This window comes from Mesocricetus auratus, unplaced genomic scaffold (assembly GCF_017639785.1).
Source record: "Mesocricetus auratus isolate SY011 unplaced genomic scaffold, BCM_Maur_2.0 Super-Scaffold_15014, whole genome shotgun sequence".
Classification (NCBI taxonomy): domain Eukaryota; kingdom Metazoa; phylum Chordata; class Mammalia; order Rodentia; family Cricetidae; genus Mesocricetus; species Mesocricetus auratus.
The window spans coordinates 56,445,430-56,470,144 of NW_024429186.1; the positions used below are offsets into that span (position 1 = coordinate 56,445,430).

Consider the following 24,715-nt stretch of genomic DNA (forward strand, 5'->3'; position numbering starts at 1 on the left):
CTATGCTCAATATTTGAAGGTACTGAGCTGGGCTTATAGAGGTCTTGGCTTGCAAGAGCTAAATATTGACAGGTCAACAGCTCTAACTCTGTTTGATAAGCCTGCCATGCTCCATCTTTTTCAAATATTTACGTTTGGCTTCTGCATAAGAGTTGTTGATTTTCAGTAGAGGCTAAGATGAATGACAGTTGATAACTGTTCTCTGTGTTGCATAGAATTTCCTTTCAAGGTTTTGAGCTATTTTTCCATCTTCCACAGTAAACGTGTAAGCCGAGTTAAAAACAGGTGGCTTTAAATGCTGTCAGCTGTATTCTAGTGGCTTGATTGTGTCTTTCACTATGCAAAATACACTTCTTATAGGTTATGTTATTTATATTAGTCTCCTGATTCATATTACTGCAGATATTGCTTAAATTGAGAGCAATTACCCAGCTCATTTTTGTTCATTTTAAACCTGCTGTGTTCTCAATATTTTTTTCTAGATTATGGATCAAATAAGGACAGCTAACCATTTTCACTGTTGTAGATTTATATACGTAGCCCTAGAAGCTACCTTGGAGATGACCTAGTTCACCTGCTTTGTCTTACAAATAAAGGATAATAGTGATGGATATTTATTGCTAGTATATCATGTTCTTGTGATGCTGCTAATTTATTTCATGTGTGCTCTCAATTAATCTCTCTAGTTCAGTAGAGTAAGCATTGTCATTATTACCATCCAAACAGAAAAAGACACAAGGAGTGTGAGCATTCATAGAGATTAGGACAGCTGCTGTCACGTGGATTTTGCTAGTCATAAGCTATACCCATAAAGCCTCACCAACTTTACTACTACCCAGACATGAGCTAAGCAAGTATGTCACCAATAGACATGCCAAAGTCTTTGGGGATAGCCCATGAGGCTTCTACCCTATGCAAGAACCACAGGAAATTAAGGAATGCTGAGAGTGGGAGAAGTGTTCTTCCCCATGGAAAAGCACACCAGCTGGTTATTTATTCCCAAAAGGTCACTTCTAAAAAAATACATGTGAGGAACTCTGTACATAATAAGCAGGGTATATTTAGGAATATATATAAAGAGAGACATAAATTCATGCAATAACAATTAATAAAAAACATGATAATATGTGAAAGGGAGAGGAGGGGCTGTATTGGTGTAGAGGGAGGAAAGGTAAAGGAGAAGTGTAATTATATTACAATATCAAAAGCTTTTAAAATATAAAATTGTAGCATGGTAAGTTCTTACATATTAAGTGAAGGAAAATGACAAAAGATTAATATAGTCCAAGAGGAAAACTATGTAGTACAAACGATTCATAGCATAAAATGTAAAGATTAGAGAAGGCTTGTAATGTTACCTAACCCAGAAAAATGATAAAGAATAGGGAACCTATTAACCAGTGAGACCTAGATCCTACACTCATTTCTAGGCTCTTTTCTTTTCTAGGCTCTTTGTATAACTTGACTGGTTTTTGATTGAAGTTTTAGCATCAGTAATGTTTACCTGTTAGTAAAGGTACTTGTATGATTTTTAATATTTTTGTATTTTAGATACTGCCTAGTTTTTCACTTCAGTCAAATTAGATTTTATTTTACCAATGAGGAGATTTAACCTCTTCATTTTTTCTAATAAACTGAATTCAATAGAACGAAGTAAAAGGCAACTTTGTTCATTCTCATCCTTGAAACTGAAAATGTTTCTGTGGGTTTTATTCATCAATCTGTTACATACTGGACTGGAGAGATGAAAGCATGAGGACCTGAGTTCAAATCCTTAGAAGCCATATAAAAAAACTGGGCATAGTTGTACATGCCTACAACTCAAACGTGAGAGGAAGCTAATTGCTGGCCTTGTTGGCCGACAGCCTACCATTGGATTTAATAAAAAAAAACCTCTGGTCTTCAGGAGTGCATACCCACACATACACATGGCATCACACACACACACACACACACACACACACAAACACATGCGCGCACACACACACACACACACACACACACACACTATTTTATAGACTGCTTCTGTCAACACACCATAGGCTGTGGTCCAGTCTTCCACAAAAGTCCAATCTCTGTCCCTCAGAGAAGCCTGTTCCTGGCTGTGCTGCATTCTGTATTAAAAACTCCTTCCAAAAACTATGGTGGGCATCTCTCTCCAGTTGGCTGCTACCAGCGGAGCATCTACAGCTGTGAGGTGTTGGAAACTGAGCCACAATCCTAGTGCTTCCATGGAAAGTGAGGAGGGAGACACAGCATAAAATACACCTCAAATGACAACTTTGAACTCTAATTCTCCAGTAGAAACTAACAGTGACACAGCCCCGTATGTCTATGGTATAGACACATGATGGGGTAAGGTTTTGGCAAGCTGGACTTGAAATACAAGCTTTAGTCATCTCACAATATCTATGAAAAGAAATGTGTCCAGCTCAAAACAATGAACCTACAAATGATCCTCAGGAGCATAACTCATCTGGAAACTAGCGGCTGCATCCACAAGCATCTCCCTTCTGTCAGGCCCAATAGATCAGAGCTGGGTAGCAGCACTGATTTACAGCCCTGGCCCTGCTGCTGAACCACTTCCTAATTCACATTCTTTATCCTTAAAATGAGAGCTGTAATATGTCTGCCCCAGCTACAAGGTTGTTTCTAATAATCATGGCTATTTCTCAACAAATACCTTTCAAAATCGCCTGTACCGGTTCATTTACTCTTAAGAGATATCCTACATTGTGAATTTATAAAATTGAATATAGGAAGTGGTTCTAGAAATATGGTTCCTAAGATTAATTCAAATGACCCAAAAGAATTGTTATAAACTCCATCTTAACTCTATTTCCTTGTTTCTCATGACCTATATATTATTTTTAGAACAACAGAATTAAATTACCAAAAGTCTTTCTAAATTTAAGAGTGTTAATTGAATGTATTATAATGCACATGTCATATTACATTTTACAAAGTCTCAAAGATGTTTTTAAAACATAAAGAAGTGATTTTGCAACACTAAGTACAATACCAGGGTGGTCCCAGAGTTTAAAAAGAATGTCTAACAATTAAAAGCAAAGGTGAAAAGATAGAGCAAACCTTTTTTAACATCCTTCTAATATATTATTTTAAAGCCACTGACAGATAAGGTAATACACCGATATATTATAGGTAGATATATAGATGGATAGATAGATAGATAGATAGATAGATAGATAGATAGACAGATGATAGCTAGATCCATGTATATGTACACACGCAAGCAAACACATATACTTTTGTTTCTCAAATACTCTTGGACATAGTTTTACCCTTATATTGGTTCTTTAACTTTAAAAGTGACTTGGATAAAAATATTGATGAATACTCATTTATATTTGCACAAGATTCATATTTCCAACTTTCCAAAAATTATATTTTACCGTATATTTTTATGAAAGCAGAAAGGAAATAAAACCAAAGAGCCTTATGAACCTCAGGAAAAATAAATGTTGAATATTTACAATTTCCCTTGTGTTTTGACCCAATAGCTACTATGCTTGTATCACGGCAGAGTACAACAGGCATCTCTCTCATAAACATGATCTTATCCATTCCAACTGATTAATTTTTATGTTAAAATAAGTGAACTTTGTACTCATTAGTCATTAAAACTTGTAGAGTAAAATAAGCAACTATTTGTCACTAGAGCGCTTACCTAAAGGGAGATTTTTTTTTCCATTTTGCAAATGAGAACAATGGTGAGGAAGTAGAACAGTATGGACACATACCTAAGGGTTTTGGCCCCAAAGCCCACTCTTTGCACTGTGCCAAACTGGCACACAAGCCACAAGTGTACCTTAATGTTTTCACTTTCAGTGAAACATAATGCAGAATCTCTAATTTTGAAGTAAATCAATTGAAACTTAACAACTGCCAGGCATCTCTAAGGCTTAATAGGTTAAAGGACCTGACTCTTGAACAGAAAATCCTGGGTTCAATTCCCAGTGGAATGTTGTCTTAGGCAGCCCCTTTTCCAGTTCCCTCCCATGTAACATATAGTCCTCTTACTTCCCAATAAACTTTTCTTGTTTTAAAACAAAAGAAAAGAAGAAAAGCAAGACAATGAACTGCTTCAATATACTGGCATTATCAAATCCTCTTTGGCTTTGAGTATAGACTTAAAAGCAGGTATCAGCAAGTTCCTTGTTCAAACTTCTTTTTTTCTCTCACCCTGTTCTTCCCTTTGTTCAGACTTGATCCAATGTTGTGATGGTTTCCAAGCTGGCATACAACCACCAGTTAGCCTGATTTAGAACCGAGATGTGAGGCAGATGTGTGAACTGTAAAATGAAATCAGACATTTTCTGGTGAAAAGTAACCCTGGTTTGGTTGACTAGTTTCACAATGAGGCCTGATTATCTGAAGGGCAAGAACTATAAATTCAGCTAAATCTATACTCCAAAACTTAAATAAAACTACATTTAACTTGGGTATATTAAATAAAATAACCAATAGGACATTTTGCAACTGTTTCATATATTCACATTTTTATTTCAACTTTGAAATATATGAGCAGATGACAGAATTTTTTTCTTTTAAAGAAAGTCTTTGATGAGAACAAAGACTTCCGAACAAATGTCTGATCCATTGCATAGCCACCTTTCCAAGTTTCCCAGTTGCCTTCTCCCATTGAAGTCTACTCACACCCAGCCATAAATGCCACCATGTCTGATATTTGCTCACCTCAGCTCAGGTCTTGGACACTTCTGAAAGAAAGAGAAGAAAGAATCATTGGTGACATGGTTCCAGGCATTCAACATAGGCTGGGAGCCTAATACTGTTGGGTTTCTTTCCTCCTCCTTCAGCTTTCTTGTTTTCTACAGCAGTTATCTCTAACACTTTTTTTAGCTTTTCACACCTCCTCTTAACAACAACACACACCATTTTCACCCAAGCCACATTTATCTTACAGAAACACAGTGCCTTCTATAGTACAACTGCTCTTGGTGCCCTGTGCCCATTTCCTTGAGGTCTTTTTCCTTTACAGTCGTACCTTCATTCTTCTATGCGTCCTATCTCATCTTCAAGCTCTTGTTCCCATCTGCATTCGGAAATACTTTCATTTCACTCATTGAAACAAACTAACAAACAAAGAAAAAAACAGAAATATATGCAATGAGCACATGTATCTTGCTGCTCACTGCTTCACTGCTTGCCTGCATGGTACCATGGTACCATCTCCTTGTTCTACTCTCCTTACACTCCAACTTTATAAGTCAGTGTGTTCACTTTTTCCCTCCTCTCCTCCTCTTTAACAGTGTGCTTGGTGCTCTCACCACACCAACGTGCCATCTGCAACACAGAGCATTCTCCTTATAAAGTATTTGTTCCCGGGGTTAGAGAGATGGTTCAGAAGTTAAGAGTACTTACTACTCCTGCCAATCAGAGTATGATAACCAACATCCCAACATCCATATTATGTAGCTTACAAACACCCCTAACTCCACTTCAGGGGATCCCACAACCCCTTCTAGCCTCTGTGGACACCTGCATACACGTGCATACACTAACACACAAAACCAGCAGTAACAAAATAACAGTAATTAACAATCATTGGCCATTAATATCTCTCAATATGAATAGACTCAATTCATGAATAAAAATACTAACAGAATAGATGCAAAAGTGGGGTCCACACTTCTGCTGCATATAAGAAACATACTTCAATATCAAAGATAGACATTACCTCAAAATAAAGGGTTGGAAAAATTTTTCCAAGAAAATGAACCCAAGAAGCAAGCTGGTGTAGATATTCTAATACCTAATAATATAGACTTCCAATAGAAATTAATCAAAAGAGATGGGGAAGGATACTTCATACTCATCAAAGGAAAAAATCTACCAAAATGGCATCTCAATTTTGATAATCTATGCCCCAAACACAAGAACACCCACATTTGTAAAAGAAACATTACTAAAGCATAAGCCACACATTAATAGTGGGAGACTAAAATATCCCACTCTCACCAATGGATAGGTCATCTAGTAAAAAAAGGAAATTGAAAAAAATGGAGCTAATAGGCGTTGTGACTCAAATGGACCTAATAGATATCTACAGAACCTTTTACTCAAACACAAAAGAATACACCTTTTTATCAACACCTCACAGAACTTTCCACAAAACTGACCATATATTCAGTCACAAAGCGAGTCTAATAAGATAAGGAAACTGAAATATCCCCCTGTATTGTATCTGACCACCGCAGATTAAAACTGGATTTCAACAACAACAACAACAAAAACAACAGAAAGTCTACAAATTCATAGAAACCAAACAATCTCTACCAAACAATCAAGGCAGAAATAAAACAAAAAAGAAAATAAAACAAGAAAGAAAATAAAACAATCTCTACCAAACAATCAAGGCAGAAATAAAACAAGAAAGAAAATAAAACAATCTCTACCAAACAATCAAGGCAGAAATAAAAAGATTGAATAAAATAAAATAAATAAATAAATAAATAAAATAAAACAATCAAGGCAGAAATAAAAAGATTGAAGTCTCTTTATAATTCAATGAAAGTGAATGAATCACATACCCAAATTTATGGAACACAATGAAAGCAGTGCCAAGAGGAAAGATCATAAAACTAAGTGCCTATATGAAGAATTTAGAGAAATCTCATACTAGTGACTTAATAGACCAAATGAAAATTCTAGAACAAAAAGAAGCAGTGCAATAAGATAGCGTGTAGACAGAAACTTCATATAAGCAAACTGAAATTTAAAAAAACACATTATCATCTCATTAGATGTTGAAAAATCTTTGACAAAGTCCAACACACCTTCATAATAAAAATATTGGTAAATATGGGATACAAACATAATAAAGGTAATTTACAGCAAGCCTATAGACAACATGAAATTACATGGAGAGAAGCTCAAAGAAATTCCACTGAAATCAGAAACAAGACAAGGCTGTCCACTCTCTCCATATCTATTCAATAGAGTATTTGAAGTTCTAGCTAGAACAAAAAGATGCCAAAAGAGATTAAGGTAATGCAAATTATAAATTAAGAAAACAAAATATCTCTATTTTCAGATGATATGGTAGTATATATAAAGAGCCCCAAAAATTCTACCAGGGAACTCCTACAGCTAATAAACACCTTCAGTGACATGGCTGGATACAACATAAACTCAAAAAAAAAATCAGTAGCACTTCTATATACAAATAACAAACAAATGAACTGAGAAATAAATCAAGGAAATAATACCCTTCATAATAGCCACAAATAATATAAAATATCTTGGGGTAACTCTAACCAAAGAAGGGAAAGACCAATATAACAAGAATTTTAGTATTTGAAAAAAGAAAGAGAAGAAGATATCAGAAGATGAAAAGATCTCTCATGCTAATGGATCAGTGGATTAACATAATAAAAATGGCAATCTTATCAAAATCAATCTACAGATTCAACAAAATTCCTATCAAAATTCCATTTACAGATCTTGAAAGAACAATACTCGACATCATATGGAAAAACAAAACTACCAAGATAGCTAAAGCAATACTCTACAGTAAAAGGACTTCCAGAAGTATCACCAACTGTGATCTCAGGCTCTATTACAGAACTATAGTAGTAGAAGCCACATAATATTGGCAGAAAAACAGAGAAGATGATCAGTGAAATCTAATCAAAGACTCAGGTGTAAATACATAAACCCATAGACACCTGATTTTTGATAAAGAAGCCAGAATTATACAACGAAAAAGGAAAACATCTTCAACAAATTGTGCTGATCTAACCGGACATCACCATATAGAAAAATGCAAATAGACCCATATCTATTATCCTGCACAAAATTCAAGTCCAAGTGTATCAAAGAGCTCAAAATAAAGCCAGATACACTGAACCTGATAGAAGAGAAGGTAGGGAATATTCTTGAACACATTGGCGCAGGAGACAATTTCCTGAACAGAACACCAATAGAATAGGCACTAACATAGACAATTTATAAATGAGACCTCATGAAACTGCAAAGCTTCATGGGGACCAATCAATGGGACACAATAGCAGTCTACAGAATGGGAAAACATTTTCAACAACTCCACATCTGGCACAGGGCTGATCTCCAAAATATATAAAGAACTCAAGAAACTAGACATCAGCAAACCAAATAATCCAATTAATAAATGGGGCACAGATATAAACAGAGAGTTCCCAGCAGAGGAATCTCAAATGGTCAAGAAGCTCAAAGAAATGTCCAACAACCTTGGCCATCAGGGAAATGCAAATTAAAATAACTTTTAGATTCCCTCTTATACCTGTGAAATGGCTAAGATCAAAAATACAAACAGCATCTTATACTGTTAAGAATGTAGGCCAAGAGTAACACTCCTCCATTGCTGCTGGGAGTGCAAACTCACATAGCCACTTTAGAAATCAATATGGTGGTTTCTCAGAAAGGTGAAAATCAATCCACTTCAAGATTCAGCTATATCACTCCTGGACATACACCCAAAGACACTCCATCCTACCTCAAAGACAGTTGCTTAACTGTATTCATAGCAGCATTATTCATAATAGCCAGAAACTGGAAACAACCTAGATGTCCCTCAACTGAAGAATGGATAAACAAAATGTGGTGCATTTACACAATTGTGTATCGCTCAGATTTTTAAAAATTCATGAAATATGCCGAAAAATATATGGAACTAGAAAAAGTCATCCTGAGTGAGGTAATCCAGACCCAGAAAGACAAACATAGTATGTATTCATTTATTTATGGATATTAGCTGTAAAGTAAAGGGTAATCAAGCTACAATCCACAGACCTACCCAGAGAGTCTTAGTAGCAAGGAGGGCTCAAGGGGGAAATACATAATCTCCCTAGGGAGAAATAGGATAGACATGAAGGGCAGGACTGGGGCAGGGAGGAGGAACAGGAACAGGATGTATGGGCAGAAGGATGAGGATATAGGGAGAGAGTATTGGGAGAAACTGCTAGAATGGGGGCAGGGGGACTTGGGGATGAGCTAGAAACTAATGCAGTAGAAACTCACAGGAATTATGAGGGTGACCTTAGATAAGACTCCTAGCAATAGGAGATAAGGAAACTGAACTGGCCATCTCCTCTAACCAGGCACATCTTCCAGTGAACACCAACCCAGCCACAAAACCTTCCACCTAGAGGTTGTTCTGCCAGCAAGATATGCTGGAACAGGAGCCTCACAGAATCATCATCAGAGATTCATCCAGCAATTGATGCAGAGACCCACAGCCAAACATTAGGAAGAGCTCAGGGAATCCTGAGGAAGAAGAGGGAGGAAAGATTGTAGGAAACAGAGAGGCCAAGGACACCATAAGAAAACCCACAGAATCAACTAACCTGGACTCTCACAAGTGCTCAGAGAGACTGCACCGACAGAGAGTGTACATGGGTCTGACCTAGGCCCTCTGCATATATGTTATGGTTGTGTTGGTTGGTATTCTTATGATACTCCTAACAGTGGGAATGAAGGTTGTCCCTGATTTTTTGACTGCTTTGGGGACCATTTTCCTCCTACTGGATTGCCTCATACAGCCTCAGTAGGAAGGGAGGTGCCTGGTCTTATTGTAATTTGATATGCCATGCTTGGTTGATATCCCTGGACATCTTTCCTTTTCATGAAGAGAAATGAGGAGGAGTAGAGTGGGTTGGTAGTGGGGAGTAGGAACTAAGAGGAGAAGAGGTAGGGGAAACTGTGGTCAGTATGTAATATATGAAAAAAATTTTAAAAACATTCTTATGAAATCATTCTCTAATAATGATAACAAACCCTATTTCCTTATGCATATCAAAATACTTGGGATATGAAAAGTAAAAACTAGAATTACTCTTCTTTCATTGATTCCATTGGCAATCAAAGGTCATCTAGCCTTACCCTGGTGAACTATTGGTCCATCCTTCTTCCATGGTATCCACTGAACCTTGGAGAGAACCAAACCATTTCTGACTTTCCAAATACTATTTTTAACCTCCAAAAAGTAGTTGTCTTATTCAGATAGAAATATTGTTTAAATGGGACTTTTCCTCATCTGTCAGAAAACACAAGTCAAAAATAATATTTCATGTTTTTTAAACCCAATGTTCCTGATCTCTTTCTCTCTTTTGGTGTGTCAGAGGTGTGAACTTTTACACGCCCAGCTCCAGTTGGGAAGATTATTTACTAAACACTTAAATGAAAGGCAGATCTCTGTGGCTACACTTGGATTCATAGTCCATGCCTTGGGGCGGTTTTAGTGTCAACTTCCTAACTAATTCAGAAAGCAAAAAGTTCTCTCATTATTTCAAGTTAAAGAGCTGCACCTACCAGCTCTGTTCTGCATGCCACAGACGTATCAAAACAAAAGCTTGAGATTCTGCTGCTCAGTTTATGTAGCTGCTCAACTGTACCGCATTTTGCATATGAACCAGTTGCAAATGACAGGCTGCTGGCACCTTTTCACCACTTTCAGATAAAGCCTCCTCTGACATTTGGGACATTGAACACTTTCATTTTTTTCCAGTGGTCCTTCCAGTATCATTACTCCTAGTTGCCTTCTCAAATTTCTCACTCATTTTATACAATCAACTCAAAAAACTGGAATCGAGGAAAAAATGCAAATATCTACATTTAATTTATGGAGAAACACTAACCCTGTCCCTGCACACAGAAGAAAGAAATGACCTGACTGGCTGTGTCAGAGCACGCATTTGAGAGGCCAATATGAGGAGTTGCTCATGGTGATAGGCTAGATCTTAGAGCTCATGTATCCACAAAACCTAAAAATGCAGGGCCTCATTATCTGCCAGCACTGTGACTAGAGAGCACACTCCTAGTGACAGTGACCACTTAACAATTTGGAAATGGTTAATGTGTACTGACTGAATTTGTGCTCTGCTTGACTTCATTGATTGTGTGGCAGAATTGCTTCATTCTGAGCAGACAGAGCACAATACTTGAAATTTAATATTCAACGATATCCTTCCTCTATGCAGAAGTTAAACTTGGAGGAAAAGTATTCCTTACTTGAAATTCCCAAGACTTTGTTCCTGACAGGAGCCCACAGTTCCATGTAGGTCTGGTCTTGATTTGTTTCAGGGAAGTCAAAAAAAACAAAAAACAAAAAAACAAAAAAAAGAACATCCCACATATGAAAATACTGCTGTTCTTAAGCCTGTAACATTATACCTAAGAAGTAAGATGAATATCATTAATAGAGCATAAATAGCAAACTTACTACCTGTGAATGTATATTAAATATTGAAAGTCAAATCAAGACATTGGCAAGTGTACAGTTTTAATTAGTGATGACCATCTGCATGCTTTCAGACCAAATGTTTGCCACTCAAGATGTTGCCAGGACCTTTGCATTTAAAAGAGAAGGGAGCAGAGGAGTGGCATGTTTTAAAACACAGAAAGGCTTCAGCAGGGCTGAGAACTGTACAGAATTCTATTAAAACTAAATAATAAGGAGTTTTGTGAACGTCATAACAAGTCACAAAAAGTGGTAATATATTGTGCATAAAAACAAAACCATTAGTAACAAAACTGTTTCCAAAAAGTAGCTTTAGTTTTGAAAGTGATCTATGGAGATCTTATGTCTCTTACAGTGTGGAATAACTACATATTACAAGAAAAGGAGAAAAGAAAGAAAATGGATCTGATACAAATAATTTAAATAAAAGGAGAAGGGTAATTAATATTGATCTATTTTTCTAAAATTACTTATATATCAAAGTTATTTTAATTATGCTTTAATGAAAACAGTCGAAACTGTTTTCATATATTCATTCAGTCTGCAGACATTAGGCAAATGGAGAATAGGGAAGGCTACAACTGCAGCCCAATTATAATGTAGCTGCAGTACCCAACTGAGTGAAGGATGCAGAATAACAACTACTATGCCTCAAAGACATCTGCATCCTTCTCACCAGAACATAGTGTCATTCCTTCTGTTAGTTGCAAAGGGTAATTAAAATTACAAGTAGAATTAAGGCTAATGAACGGTTGACTTTCCAATAGAGAAATCCATTCTCGTTTATCCAGATGAGTTCAAGCTTGTCACAAGAGTTCTTCATTATCAAGAAGAGCTGGGAAGACTGCTCAGTTGGTTGAGTGCTTGCTTGCCTGACATGCACAAGGCCCTACATTCAAACCCTAGGGTTAAAAGTTAGAAGTACAAGAGGGAAGAAGATTGATATGTCTATGTGATACACAAAAGAAGAAACCAAAACAAAGAGCACATTTAATCTGCAGCAGATGGGCAGGGCAGGGAAACACGCCCTCTTGTGGAACCTCCAGAAGTCACCACTGGCTAGTCCATGTCTCTATGAAACCCATTTCAACCCTGGACTTCCAGAACTAAAGGTCTCCAGGTTGGGCATTTGCCACTAAGTTGAAAGTAATCTCTTGGCGCCATAGGAAATAAATAGAGCTTAGCACTTCACAGTAGAGCTTGCACGGCAAGGGCCTCTAAAGGCAACTGGAGATAAATTCAAAATGTCATGAGGCAAAGTAAGGAAGACAAAAATAAAACTGTAGGAAGAGAGCAGACATAAATGTATTTATGAATGCCAAATGATACTCCTCCTGCACTAGAAATAATACAATGTGCTGTGGTTTAGATGAGCAACCCCGAAGGTTCACACACCAAAGGTTTGATCCCCAAGATGGTTCAGCTAAAGAATTGAAAAGCACACCTTGGGTGAGACCTTGTGAAAAGTCCTTCAGTCATTCAGAGTACTGCCAAAGAGGTCTTCTGTTCTCTACTTCTCACTTACAAGATCACTAATTCGTACTGTAACATGATCTTGCCATGACTGCTGACATCACTGACACCCAAAGACCTGGGACTATTTTATCTTGAGAAGAAACCGAAACCAAAACAATCCTTTTTCTCATTTTGACTCAGTTGCCTCTGGTACTCTGCCATAGTAACAGAAAGTTAACCAATATAAACACTAAGGCCAAATTATATCCAGTATAAAAGTAAAGTGGAAAATGAGGTACAGTATCCTTCATATGGATAGCATGGAATGCCCTCTTTAACTCTTGGAATACTAGAAAAGGAAAAGTATGTATAAGTGATAAAACTAAAAATGGATAACATAAAGAAAACCAAAAACCAAAATAAAGAGAATATCAAGAGCTCTAGGGCAAAAAATATGAGCCAAGTGTCCAAATGAGAATAACATTGAAAATATGAGCAAGGCACATAAATAAAATCAAAATGAGTCTGCAATTCTACATTTTCTAAAAGAAGAAACATTACATGTTTATATTTTCTGGGAAATACCCTCAAGTAGAAACCACAGCTCTCAAATGACATGTAATTAAATGTAGGTGGGTCTTTTGATGTTGTTTTGTGTGGGATTGCTTTTATTGTTGGTGTTGGTGTTTTGGTTTTTTACTGAGTCTTAGATAACATAATAAAATTTTGTGTGGATTATTTTTGATGATAGAATATAATCAACCTCTAGGAATACAGCTCTCCTTCAGCTGCATATAGACAATGAACCTATCCTAACAGTGTGATGAACAAAAGTAAATTGCTAAGATGTTTTTCAGTCCCTGAAAGTCAACTAGTTAATATTGGCTCAGTTCCAGGCATTATTCCTCCGTATTTCTCATTTGAATTCATTGTCTTGTAACTAAAGACAAATAAGACGTCCCAGAGAAAATATTAAAATCATGACAGCAGGTTAGAGTTGCTTTTAAAACATAAAGCTCAAAATGTAGCATATGAAGTTGTTTTAGAATCAATGTCTTCATTAGGGTTGCTACAACTGATAAAACACCAAAAGCAAAAGCAACTTGGGAAGAAAAGCATTTATTAGAGCTTACAACTCTCAAGTACATGTGGAGTATCCAGAACATTCAGGAAAGCAGAAGAAAAACCATGTCATCATGAAACCTAAATTCTATTGAGACAGAAGACAAAAGGTAAACAGCAAATAGACAAGACTAAAAAATACTTAAAAGTAAATGCAAATTTGGGAAATTTGGGTCATTATTTTTATAACTTTTTAATATAATACCTGTAAAACAAAAGAGTATACATAAAAAGAGCTGGAAGGGTGATTCCAAAAAAAAAAGTAAGGTAAATGCTCCACAGGTGAAAAAAATGACCTCTCCAAACTCCACAATGTATTAATGTAATATCATAATGTATCAATGAGAAAGAAGGTACATGGCGAAAATGACATTGGGGAAACAGACAGGTCCAAGGGCATGACATGGGATTTGTGGTCTAAATGTAATAGTGTTCCATGTGAGAATTGTAAACAGAAAATACATATAATCAAATTGGTATCATTTAACACTTGAATACTTATCTGCTATGATCTGCTATAATGGATTTGTCACCTAAAAAATCTTCCTTAACGTTTTGACCGGACACATCAAAAGAGATATGGATGGAGGCAAGACAATAGTAAAAATGGATAACTCTTGAAAGGAATGGAAACTCGGCTAGATATGGTCACAGAAGAAACCGACATGTATGGAAATATTTGAAGCCTGGAGTAAATGCAGATTGCAGTCTCTTCTGGGAGACAGGGAGAGTTAGAAAAAGTGGAGACTGAAGGACAGCTGCCCAGGTTTTCATTATAACCAATCTGACTAGTCAGGCTATCTACTGAGAAGCAATAAACCAGATGAGAAAAGTAGATATCCAAGGAGTTTTGCTGGGATATGAGTAGTGGACAGATCTGGAGAAGAGGGCCAGCCTGATGGTATAAAATATGGTTATCAAATGTGTAGACAATAAACCCATCAGTGTGAAGAAGACAACCTAGAGTGCTCAAAGAGAAGCATGGGTGTTAAGAGAAGCTTTTTCCTTGAGAGAAGCCTTCCCGCCAGCCTGGTTCCAGAGCCGCAGCAGTCCCAAATAAACACACAGGAGGCTATATTAATTATGAAGCTGTTGGCCTTGCTTGTTTCTTACTGGCTAGCTCTGACTTAAGTAATTACCCCATAATTGTTAATCTAAGTATTTCTCTTACCAGAGAATAGTTCCGGGCTTCCTACCCCATGGCGGTTACATTTCGACTCTCTTGTATTTCTCCTACCCAGAGTCCTTCTGAACTCCTAGTCCCTCCTATCTAGATTCCCTATTGGCCAGACAGTGCTTTATTGACAAATGCACAGGACTTCCCCAACACATGGGGAAGCTCATTTCCTGAAGTTCCATCACTCAAAGGGAAAGAGATGAGAAGCATTGAGTGAAGAAAGGAGAATGGGTAGGGGAGGGTTTCAACAAGGGAGGATGATGACTCTATCATCATTTATTGAGAAACAGAAGACACTGAGAGTCCAGCAGGCTTCTGATATAGAACCAGTGTTAATGTCAAAAACAGTGATCAGAGAATAGCAAGTGTAGAAGAGGTAAGCTATTTTAGCAATTGGAATAAAATGGGAAGTGGAAACAAGATGTATAGAAAACAAAGCATCAAGAAGTCTGCTGGTAGGCTGGCGAGCTATCTCAGTGGTTGAGGCGACCGACTACTCTTCCAGAGAACCCTGGTTCAATTCCTAGCACCTATTCAGCGGCTCACACCTGCCTTCTTCCAGGTATCTGTCACTTGTCTGGCATCCATGAGCACCAGGCATGTACATGGTGCACAGAGAAGTGCAAGCAAATACTTATACACAAAAGTAACACACACAATGGATTTTTTTATTTTTTGTTTAAAAACTGATGGAAAGAAAGCAGATTCTCAATAGAAAGGATCTGAGGTCAAAGGAGAAGCAATCCCCTGCACTGCAAGATGAACATGTAGACACCTAAGAATTAAAATGCAGAGACTGAAGCAAACCTGTCAAGCCTACTCCAGAGGTTTCATACTCTATTCACTAGATGGCTGAGCTCCTCCAATGGCGCCTTGGGGCTGCTGCAGGTTCCTTCCTTACAACAAAAGTTACTGAAATGTAATCCATCTTATGAACAAGGGCTTAAAATAAGATGTCATTTGAAAGATAATTGATCAAAGGAGAACAAAAGGTAACCGAGAAATCTTACCATATCAGCTTATTAAATGTCAGAGTACCTGACGAATCCATATATAGTGAGTACTCTTAATTATGTCCCACAATGAATCCTCAGGCAGAACACGATGATGAATTAAGCCTGCAGCACAGTCTCAGGATACTAAACAAGTTTGTCATTGTTTCACAGCCTCCTGGCAATGATAAATTAAGTAACTTCTTTTACTAAATCCTTCAGGAACTTTAATACAATCAAATCTTGATTTTTCAATAATTTTAATTAATACATTCCATACTCAAAATGACTGATAAACTTGAGACTCCTCAAACCTGTTTTAATAAAACTGACTCAAAAATAGAAAGACAAGAAACCCACAGACAGCCCTTGACAGCTGTGCAGACTAACTCTGTGTATTTGGTAAACAGTGGTTTTCATAAAGAGGTTTCCTGAGTTTGTAGATATGCAAAATAAGAGTTGAGCAATGATTTTAATTAAGAAAATAAAATTCAAGGACACAGCCTATCTTTTTATGTGAAAGCAGGTGGAGCATCTTGAAAGAGTAATCATTTCATGAGAAATCTGTCACTGAATTAGTCAAAAGCAAGGTTTTTTTTTTCCTGAAGGAATTTTTTCTGGAAAGGGTGTAATGATATTTATAACCTTCGATAACCTACTTAAATATGCATTTTTGTGTTAGCTAGTAAACTTGGCTTTGTTCTCCATACTCATGCTCTTGAGGCTCTTTTCTCTACCATCAGATATCTTTCCTTCAGGACTCTTAACATTTGTGCTGGACACATTATTGTTGTGGAAAACTGTCCTTTGCACAAGAGGGTTCTTGACAGTATCCTTTGGCTCTGTTGATACTCTAGATGCTGATAACAACATTACTCTGTCACCAGTTTCAATAATCAAAATTGTCAGAGCCAGTGAAAGGGCTCCATGGATAAAGGAGCCATACCGAACAACCTGAGTTCAATCCTTGGGACCTCATGGTGGAAGAAGAGAGGTGATTCCTGCAAGTTTTCTTTCGACCTCCAGTCCTACACTGTGGCACACACTGAGAGAGAGAAAGAGACAGACAGACAGACAGACAGACAGACAGACAGACAGACAGACAGAGACAGCGACAGAGAGACAGACAGAGACAGAGAGAGACAGAGACAGATTATACATTCTGATAAAAGAATAATGATAAAATGTTTACCCGAGGGTGCAATCATTCCACTTGGAGCTAGTGCTGTAAAAACTTGAGCAGCTTCTTCCTCTTGTTCTCAGCTGCTATTTTCATAGTTCTCAAGGAGGCACTTGGGCTCTCACGGAACAGATGAGGGTACTGTGACATTCAGACCAGCTGCTCAGGGAACTGTAATAGAGTGGAGGAAGTAAACACATCTCAGATGTAACTAAGTAGCATGACAATCGGCTCAATACATGCAAATAATGTTCAGAACCCAGAACAGTTCTGCTGCTCTGCAACTGAAGCCTGATCATAAAAAAGAGCCATTGACCTTCATGTGAGGAAATGGCAATAAGAGCACTTTTTAAAACGCTGTTATATCCGAGTCCTTCTATTAAAATCAGCAGCCTGGCAAAGCTACATGAAAAGCCTTGTCAAGACATTAAAGGCGGGCAGCTCGTGTTTGGCTGTGTTCATTTTACATGTTGTTGTGCATTACGGCACCAGTTTTAAAATGAAATGTCAGTGAGAAAAATACCAAAAGGGCAATGTTTTAAGGTAGAGCTAAACTGCCACCTAGAGAATAGAGAAATGACAGCACCTTGGCCATCTCTAGGTACTGCATGGAAAATACTAGCCAGCTGTCTTATACTCCAAAGGCCCACAAGCCATGTAAAACTCTTAGTATACTCTTAAGCTATTTTCAGTAATTTTTTTTAAAGTTTTAGCTATGCTTTTAAATTTTGGGGGTACAATGAGCCAGCATACAGTCTTTCAGAAGTTGAAAATAATAGCTGTCACTGCTAGACAAAAGCAGAGTGTCTCCACAGTGGACACTGTGCTATGAGCATTGCAAAGCAGTCACACTCAGGTGTTAAGGTAGAAAAGTCATTCCTGAAAATGCATTTGAACAATAACAGGTGTGATCAAGTGGCAGATGACTTTAAATGTTCATCACATTTCCTGACAATCATTCCTCCAAATGAAGTCAAATTTACAGCATCATGGAAGCTAAAAACCAATAGAATCCTTAACTTGGGTAGGGAAGATTGTTTAGACTGCCCAGTGGAAGCCAAGGAGTCAGAACTAAAAATAACCTGAGTTTGACTAAAGCATTACAGCACACCCAAAATTTCCAGGGATGTATGAGTCTCCTTTTCTAAATGTAATAGTATAATTGAACACTCATTAGGTTCTCCAGACCATAAACCATTGCCTGGTTAAGGTAGGCATTTGGGAAACTAAATGAACTCTCTTAGGCCATGAGGGTCCCATTTAGTAAATTACTACTTCAGTGCACTGCACGACACCCTTGTGGCCTGCTAGTGGATTCCAAAAGAGCTTAATTTACACACCGGGAGAACCCAGTGCTCATTAGCAGAGAAGGATGCCTGCTCAAATATCCACATGGAACAGAGACTACCATGGCCACCCAAAAGAAGAGTGGCTTAGAGAGTCATATGTCACTATCACAAAAGAGTAGACCCACATGATCAGGCCTGAGGCTGCCACATCACATGCCACAAGGTTTCATCTTAAACTTCGAGCTTCTTACTTATCTTGCCCATTTCCTGATAGGGTTTTCTGCAGTTTTGCAGAGTCACAGGCTCACTGGTTCCAAGGTGTTTTAAAGTGAGGAGAGTACCGGGCGTTGGTGGCACACGCCTTTAATCCCAGCACTCGGGAGGCAGAGGCAGGCGGATCTCTGTGAGTACGAGACCAGCCTGGACTACCAAGTGAGTTCCAGGACAGCCTCCAAAGCCACAGAGAAACCCTGTCTCGAAAAACCAAAAAAAATAAAAAAGTGAGGAGAGTATACACTTCAGAAGTGCTTATATGTCTCTCCCACATGTGTGCATCCATCTGTACCAGCGGGTCAAAAATCTGTATTTTTTAGGGCTGAAATTTCTCTCTTTTTTTCCAGATATTTTTCCTTGCTTTTATTATGTGTTTCAACAATTTGCAATGTTTTGCCAAGAGTTTGCCTTCCAGAATTCACCAGATAGCATCCACCCTTACACCCAAACTTATCTAAAAATAACACTTCTCAACAAACCAGAAACATATGTACTTTTTGCAAAGCTTCATCTGTGAAACACATTCATTGTTCGGTGACTTTCTTGGAAGAACCATTATTTAAAGATAAAACAGTTGGGGGCGGTTCTAGAGTGAAAATTCTGTGGTAATTTGGACATGGATATCTTTTGTTTCTTTTATAAGAAATAAATATTTTTTCTCACATAATGTATCTTGGTTTTTCTCTCCATATACTCCTCCCAGTTCCTTCCCACACCCTCTCCAATCCAGACCTATGCCCTTTCTGTCTCTGATTAGAAAATAAACAGACTTCTAAGGATAATAATAAAATAAAATAAAGAGTTCAGAATAAGGCAAAAACAGCCAAAAGGTAAAGAGCACAAGAAAAGGCACAGGAAGTGTAGACCCACTCACCCACATACTCAGGAATCCCATAAGACAACAAACTGGGAGTCATAAATATTGTAAGGACCTAGATAGATAGATAGATAGATAGATAGATAGATAGATAGATAGATAGATAGATAGACTGTAGACAGACAGACAGATTATTTTTAAGTAAAGAAAAATGCCTGACATGACATTATGAGAAAAGAAACTCCAATGATGTCTTTGAGTTTGTTTTCCTGTTGGCCATCTACTGCTATACATGCAGCCTACACATAAGAGTAATTTGTTTCCCCAGTTAGGCTCCCTTGTTGAAAACTAAATTTTCCTTTGCCAGTGGTTATCAATTGGAGATTGTTTTGAGTTTAGGGGTGGGGGCATGTGTCCTTTTCTCCTTTCATTGGTGCAGACCCCTGTTCATCCAGTGCATACTGCCTCGGTGTCTGTGAGTTAATATGACCTTTGATCATGTCGATTTAGCTTCTCTCGTGATGGCTGAGTAAGGCACTGATCTATGACTAGAGCAGAACATCATTAGGACTCTTTTGCTAGCAGTTTTTATTATTTAATTTGTTTAATTGTTTTAAATAGCATTATTCATTTTTACCCTAGGTCCCTGGGATTTCTAGTCTCAAGTTCTAGGTCACCCAAACAGTGTCAGGTATGAGTTCTATCTCACGGAGTAGGCCTTAAGTCAAAGCAGATATAGTTGGTTATTCCCATGAGCTTTGTTCCACCATTTCCCTAGCATACCTTGTAGACAGGACACATTGTATATCAAAGGGTCTGTGGCTGGGATGGTGTTTACATTTCTCTTTTAATAGCATAGGGAGTACTTTTATGTAACACACACACACACACATATATATACATATTATATGTAATAAATAAATATAATTATATATATGTATATCTGTAATTTTGAGTTCTTTATATATTTTGGACATTAGCCCTCTATCAGATGTGTAGCTGAAAAAAAAATCTTTTCCCACTCTGAATGACTGTGTCTTTAGCTATGCAGAAGCTTTTTAGCTTCGGGAGGCCCTATTTATTAATTGTTGATCTTAGAGCATGGGCTAATGATGCTCTGTTCAGAAAGTGTTTTCCTATGCCAATGAGTTCAAAGCTATTCCCCACTTTCTTTTCTGTCAGGTTCAGAGCATCTGGTTATATGTTGAGGTGTTTGACCCACTTCAACTTGAGCTTTGTGCAGGTGGATAAGTATAGATCTATTTCAATTCTTCTACAGGCAGCCCTCTAGTTTGACCATCATCACTTGGTGAATTTGCTGTCCTTTTTCCAGTATTTCTGGCTTCTTTATCAGAAATCAGGTATCGCTGGGTGGTGGTGGCACATACCTTTAGTCCCAGAACTCAGGAGGCAGAGGCAAGCAGATCTCTGTGAGTTCGAGGCCAGCCTGGTCTACAGAGTGAGTTCCAGGACAGCCTCCAAAACAATACAGAGAAACCCTGTCTCGAAAAAAAAACAAAAAAAATCAGGTATCTACAAGTGTTCCCTGGAAGTTCTAGCTTTTGTTGAGGGCTGGGATAAAATAAGGAGCTGGGAAAAGGAAGTTTGGAGAAGAACTGTGTGATGTCCTAGAGACAGGGGTGGGGAGGGGCAGGGAAGTCAAGGCCATAGCAGGTGGTCTACTACAGATCTGGGGATGAAACTAATGTTAGATGTGGAGGAGAGAAGGGAGAGGTGAAGATATGCAGTTTAGCCTGCTTGCTTCCCTGGCCATTCTTTGTTCTACAACACAAACCTAACACCAAGTTTTACTATTGTTTTCCCTTGTCAGCTGTTGCTTTATGGATGTCTAGAGAAAAACTCAGGATTTCTTTTGTTCTAAGAATTCTGTGTCAGTACCTATAGAAGCTGAATCAGAAACAAAAATGGCATTTCTGGTTTTTACCTAAACATAAGCATATGCACAAGCAGTAATTTTATGATTGAAGTCTCCCTATATCCCTGTGAGAGAAATATCATTTCATATGTCTCTCTTTAAATGCTGCCTCCTAATGATAACTTACACATTCATATAAATAGCAAATGATAGCTATTTATATCTGGAAATTTTATCTTCTGCCTTGGAGCTATGAATTTGCCTAATTCCAGATGATGTGAAACAGAACCACTCTTTATACAGTAAACATGTTGAACTTCTCCAATGCATATTTTGACTGAATAAAATGACATTTTAAGGCCCAAGAAAAGACTTTAGTCAGAAGAATACATTTCCCATGCATTTCAGAAGTCTTAGTCTAAAATACTCTGAGGGTCATTTCAGTATCAGCAACATGTGGTTATGTTTAAAAAACCAAATAAGCCTTCCTCCAGCTTGCCAAATGAGAGACTCTCCCTCTCCCCTTTGTGTCTGTCTATAAGAACCTATTGGGAACATTTTGTTTTGTGGGATTTTTGTTGGTTTGTTTGTTGTTCTAAGTGTAAACTGATAATCTTTTATAAGAAGTAAATAGAAGCATTGTCTGCATTTGTTTGTAAACCAAAAATCAGTAAATGAATTCATATATTACTATTTTTCAAACTCAGCATTAAAATGACCATATTTAAAAACATAGTGAACAGATTTGTGGAAAAATAACACCAATCAAAGGACTTCTTAATAGTAGGACAAACTGTCATCGAAAGAAGTGACATAGGATCAATGTGGTGGTTATGCCTATGATCCCAGCACTCAGGCATCTGAGCCAGGAGGATCACAAGTTTGAGGGAATCCTGGATTATAGATACACTGTTGGTGATATAGATAAATAAAGGGGAATCATGTCTACCTAGTGATAAATCTATGCTCCAGGAACTATACAATCTATCTTGCATGTTTTGTTCATGTAGATTCATACAGCCCCTTGCCGGAACTAAATCACACACCTCTGTTTGGTAAGTGAATTTTATAAACAATAGCTACCACATAGTTTAGTGTTAGTTTCAAAAGGGCTAGGGGAGAAAGAGTTGGAAAAGTAATAGATTTTTAAACATAGGTTTAGGAAGGGGTTATGAGCAGGACATGAAAGGAGGCTAACATTTATAAAACAGAAAGCAAAGAGCTACAGAAGCATCTTTTTCTGTCACAGAGATAAGCAGATGTTAGCAAGCTTCGAGGTTACCTTTCTTTAGTTTAGAACCACTGTAAAGACAAATGGAAGTCACTAGGGAGTTTTAATCATGAGAGAAAGATAATTAAATGTGATGTCTAAAGGAGGGTCTGGCTCTGGAGACAGAATGAACTAGATAGCAGTAAGAAACAATGGCAGTGAGGTAACTTTTTTAAGTCAGTGAAGACAAGGGTGGCCTAAATCAGGATGGAAGCAATGGCAAGGAAGAGAAATCAAGGGGTTCAAGAGGTATTCAAAAGTTACCGTTCATTAAATTTTTGTTTAGGTTTAGCTATAGAAAACTAGGAGGACAGAAATATGGTGGAAAACTCCTACTGCCTTGATCATGAAGTTTGACATTCTTTTTTTTCCCTTTTATCATTTTTTATTTTAATTTTAAATAGCTTGTTTTACATGTCAATCCCAGTTCCCTCTCCCTCCCCTCCTCCCGCACTCCCCTTCCCCCCAGCCTCCCACCCTATTGTCAATCCCTTCCACATAGGGGATATCTAGAGTAATGACTCGGAAGAGTGGAATGGGGGAATATCCACAGAATGAGGAGGACAGTGGGGAAAAATGATGAGTTCCGTTACAGGGATGCTGCTGTTGAGGCTCCTAACAAAACACATCCACCAGGAGACAGCAAGAGATTTGAGTATATCAATATGAGGATCAGATGAGATGTACACTGGAGGGTATATCAGCATATAAATGGTTATTGAGGCAGTGAAAATAAATGAGAATGCCTAACATCATGTGTAGTGTAAGAACATCCGAGCGCCTAGGAGACAGCCCAATTTAAGTGCCACAAACTAGAGGAAGAGAAAGATCAAACAACAACAAAAGTTGTAGGGGAAAAGGAAAATCAGTAATTATTGCACCAGAAGCCAAAGGGACATAATGTTTCAGAAAGAAAGATTTTATTAGAAAAGCAAAATGTCCTCTAAGATTAAAAACCTTTTGACTGATTTTTTTCCACTGCACTTAATAAAACCAATGCTTGTTAAATCCAATCTGGGTACAATGAGAGATCCAAAGACTGGAGTTTTATTGTGGATTCGACAATGTCAAATAGGGAAAAATTAGAAATTATATTTATAACTAACCTTCCAAGAATTTTGGAAAGAATTGGTGTATGATGATGACAGCTGAAATATGACACAGGTTTGAGACAAGGAGCTTGGTGGGTAAAAAAGTTTGGGATACTTTAATGAATGGGGAAAATCTGAGACAGTCAAGGATAAAGAATATTATAGAAAAAGGGAATAAAACATAGTGCAATGTGGTATTCCCTATGTGAACCTAACCAGGTCACAGAAGCCTAAGTGTTTATTCAAATACTATTCTTGCATTTCCATGAATTTCTTCAAATTAATTTAGCATTTGATTTGAATGAAGTAGATTGCTTACCCTCATGTAAGGGTCCTCATCCCATCAGCTGAAGGCCTTAATAGAGTAAGGCTGAACCTCTCTGCAGTAAGAGAGAATTCCTCCTGCCTGACTGTTTTTAAACTGGGCATTGGGTTTGTCAAGTTTTGAAGCATGAATCTAATTAATCAATAATAATTTTGGGGCCAAGTATTGGGGAAACCAGATCAGAGAACTGAGAGCAGTGGCCCAGTTGCTACCTCCCTGTCTCTTTTCCTCCATCTAAAAGGGCTGAGATCATATGCACACCCCACCTTACCACTTCCTGTCTTGACCACCAGAGTGCTGGGATTAAAGGCATGAGCTACCACAGCCCAGCTTCAATTGTTAACCAGTGGCTAGCTCCACCCTCTGATCTCTAGGCAAACTGTCAGAACATAAACAAAATGTCACATAATAGAGTTTTGTTGTTACTGGGACTCATTCTGAAACACTAGGAGGAAGCAGGAAAACATGAGGACTTGCTGAGTTCAGAAGTAACAGGACCCACACAGGCAGCTTTAAGATTTTATCTAAAAGGTATTATCAGGTATTATCATCTGACATTACATGCAGACAAGTGTAATAATGGATTCATCC

At 37.7% G+C, this 24,715-nt stretch overlaps 1 long non-coding RNA gene across 2 annotated transcripts; it reads right to left on the reverse strand.

Annotated features, from left to right (window-relative positions):
- Positions 1–1,983: 1,983 nt before the first annotated feature.
- Positions 1,984–17,638, reverse strand: LOC121139362. Of its 2 annotated transcripts, XR_005876314.1 has the most exons (5): positions 17,500–17,638; positions 17,196–17,354; positions 5,027–5,114; positions 4,717–4,739; positions 1,984–4,313 (listed from the first exon to the last, which is right to left on the reverse strand). It is a non-coding gene; the product is annotated as an uncharacterized LOC121139362 (long non-coding RNA). The 2 variants fall into 2 exon arrangements; XR_005876313.1 differs by lacking the exon at positions 5,027–5,114.
- Between the last annotated feature and the right edge of the window lie 7,077 nt (positions 17,639–24,715).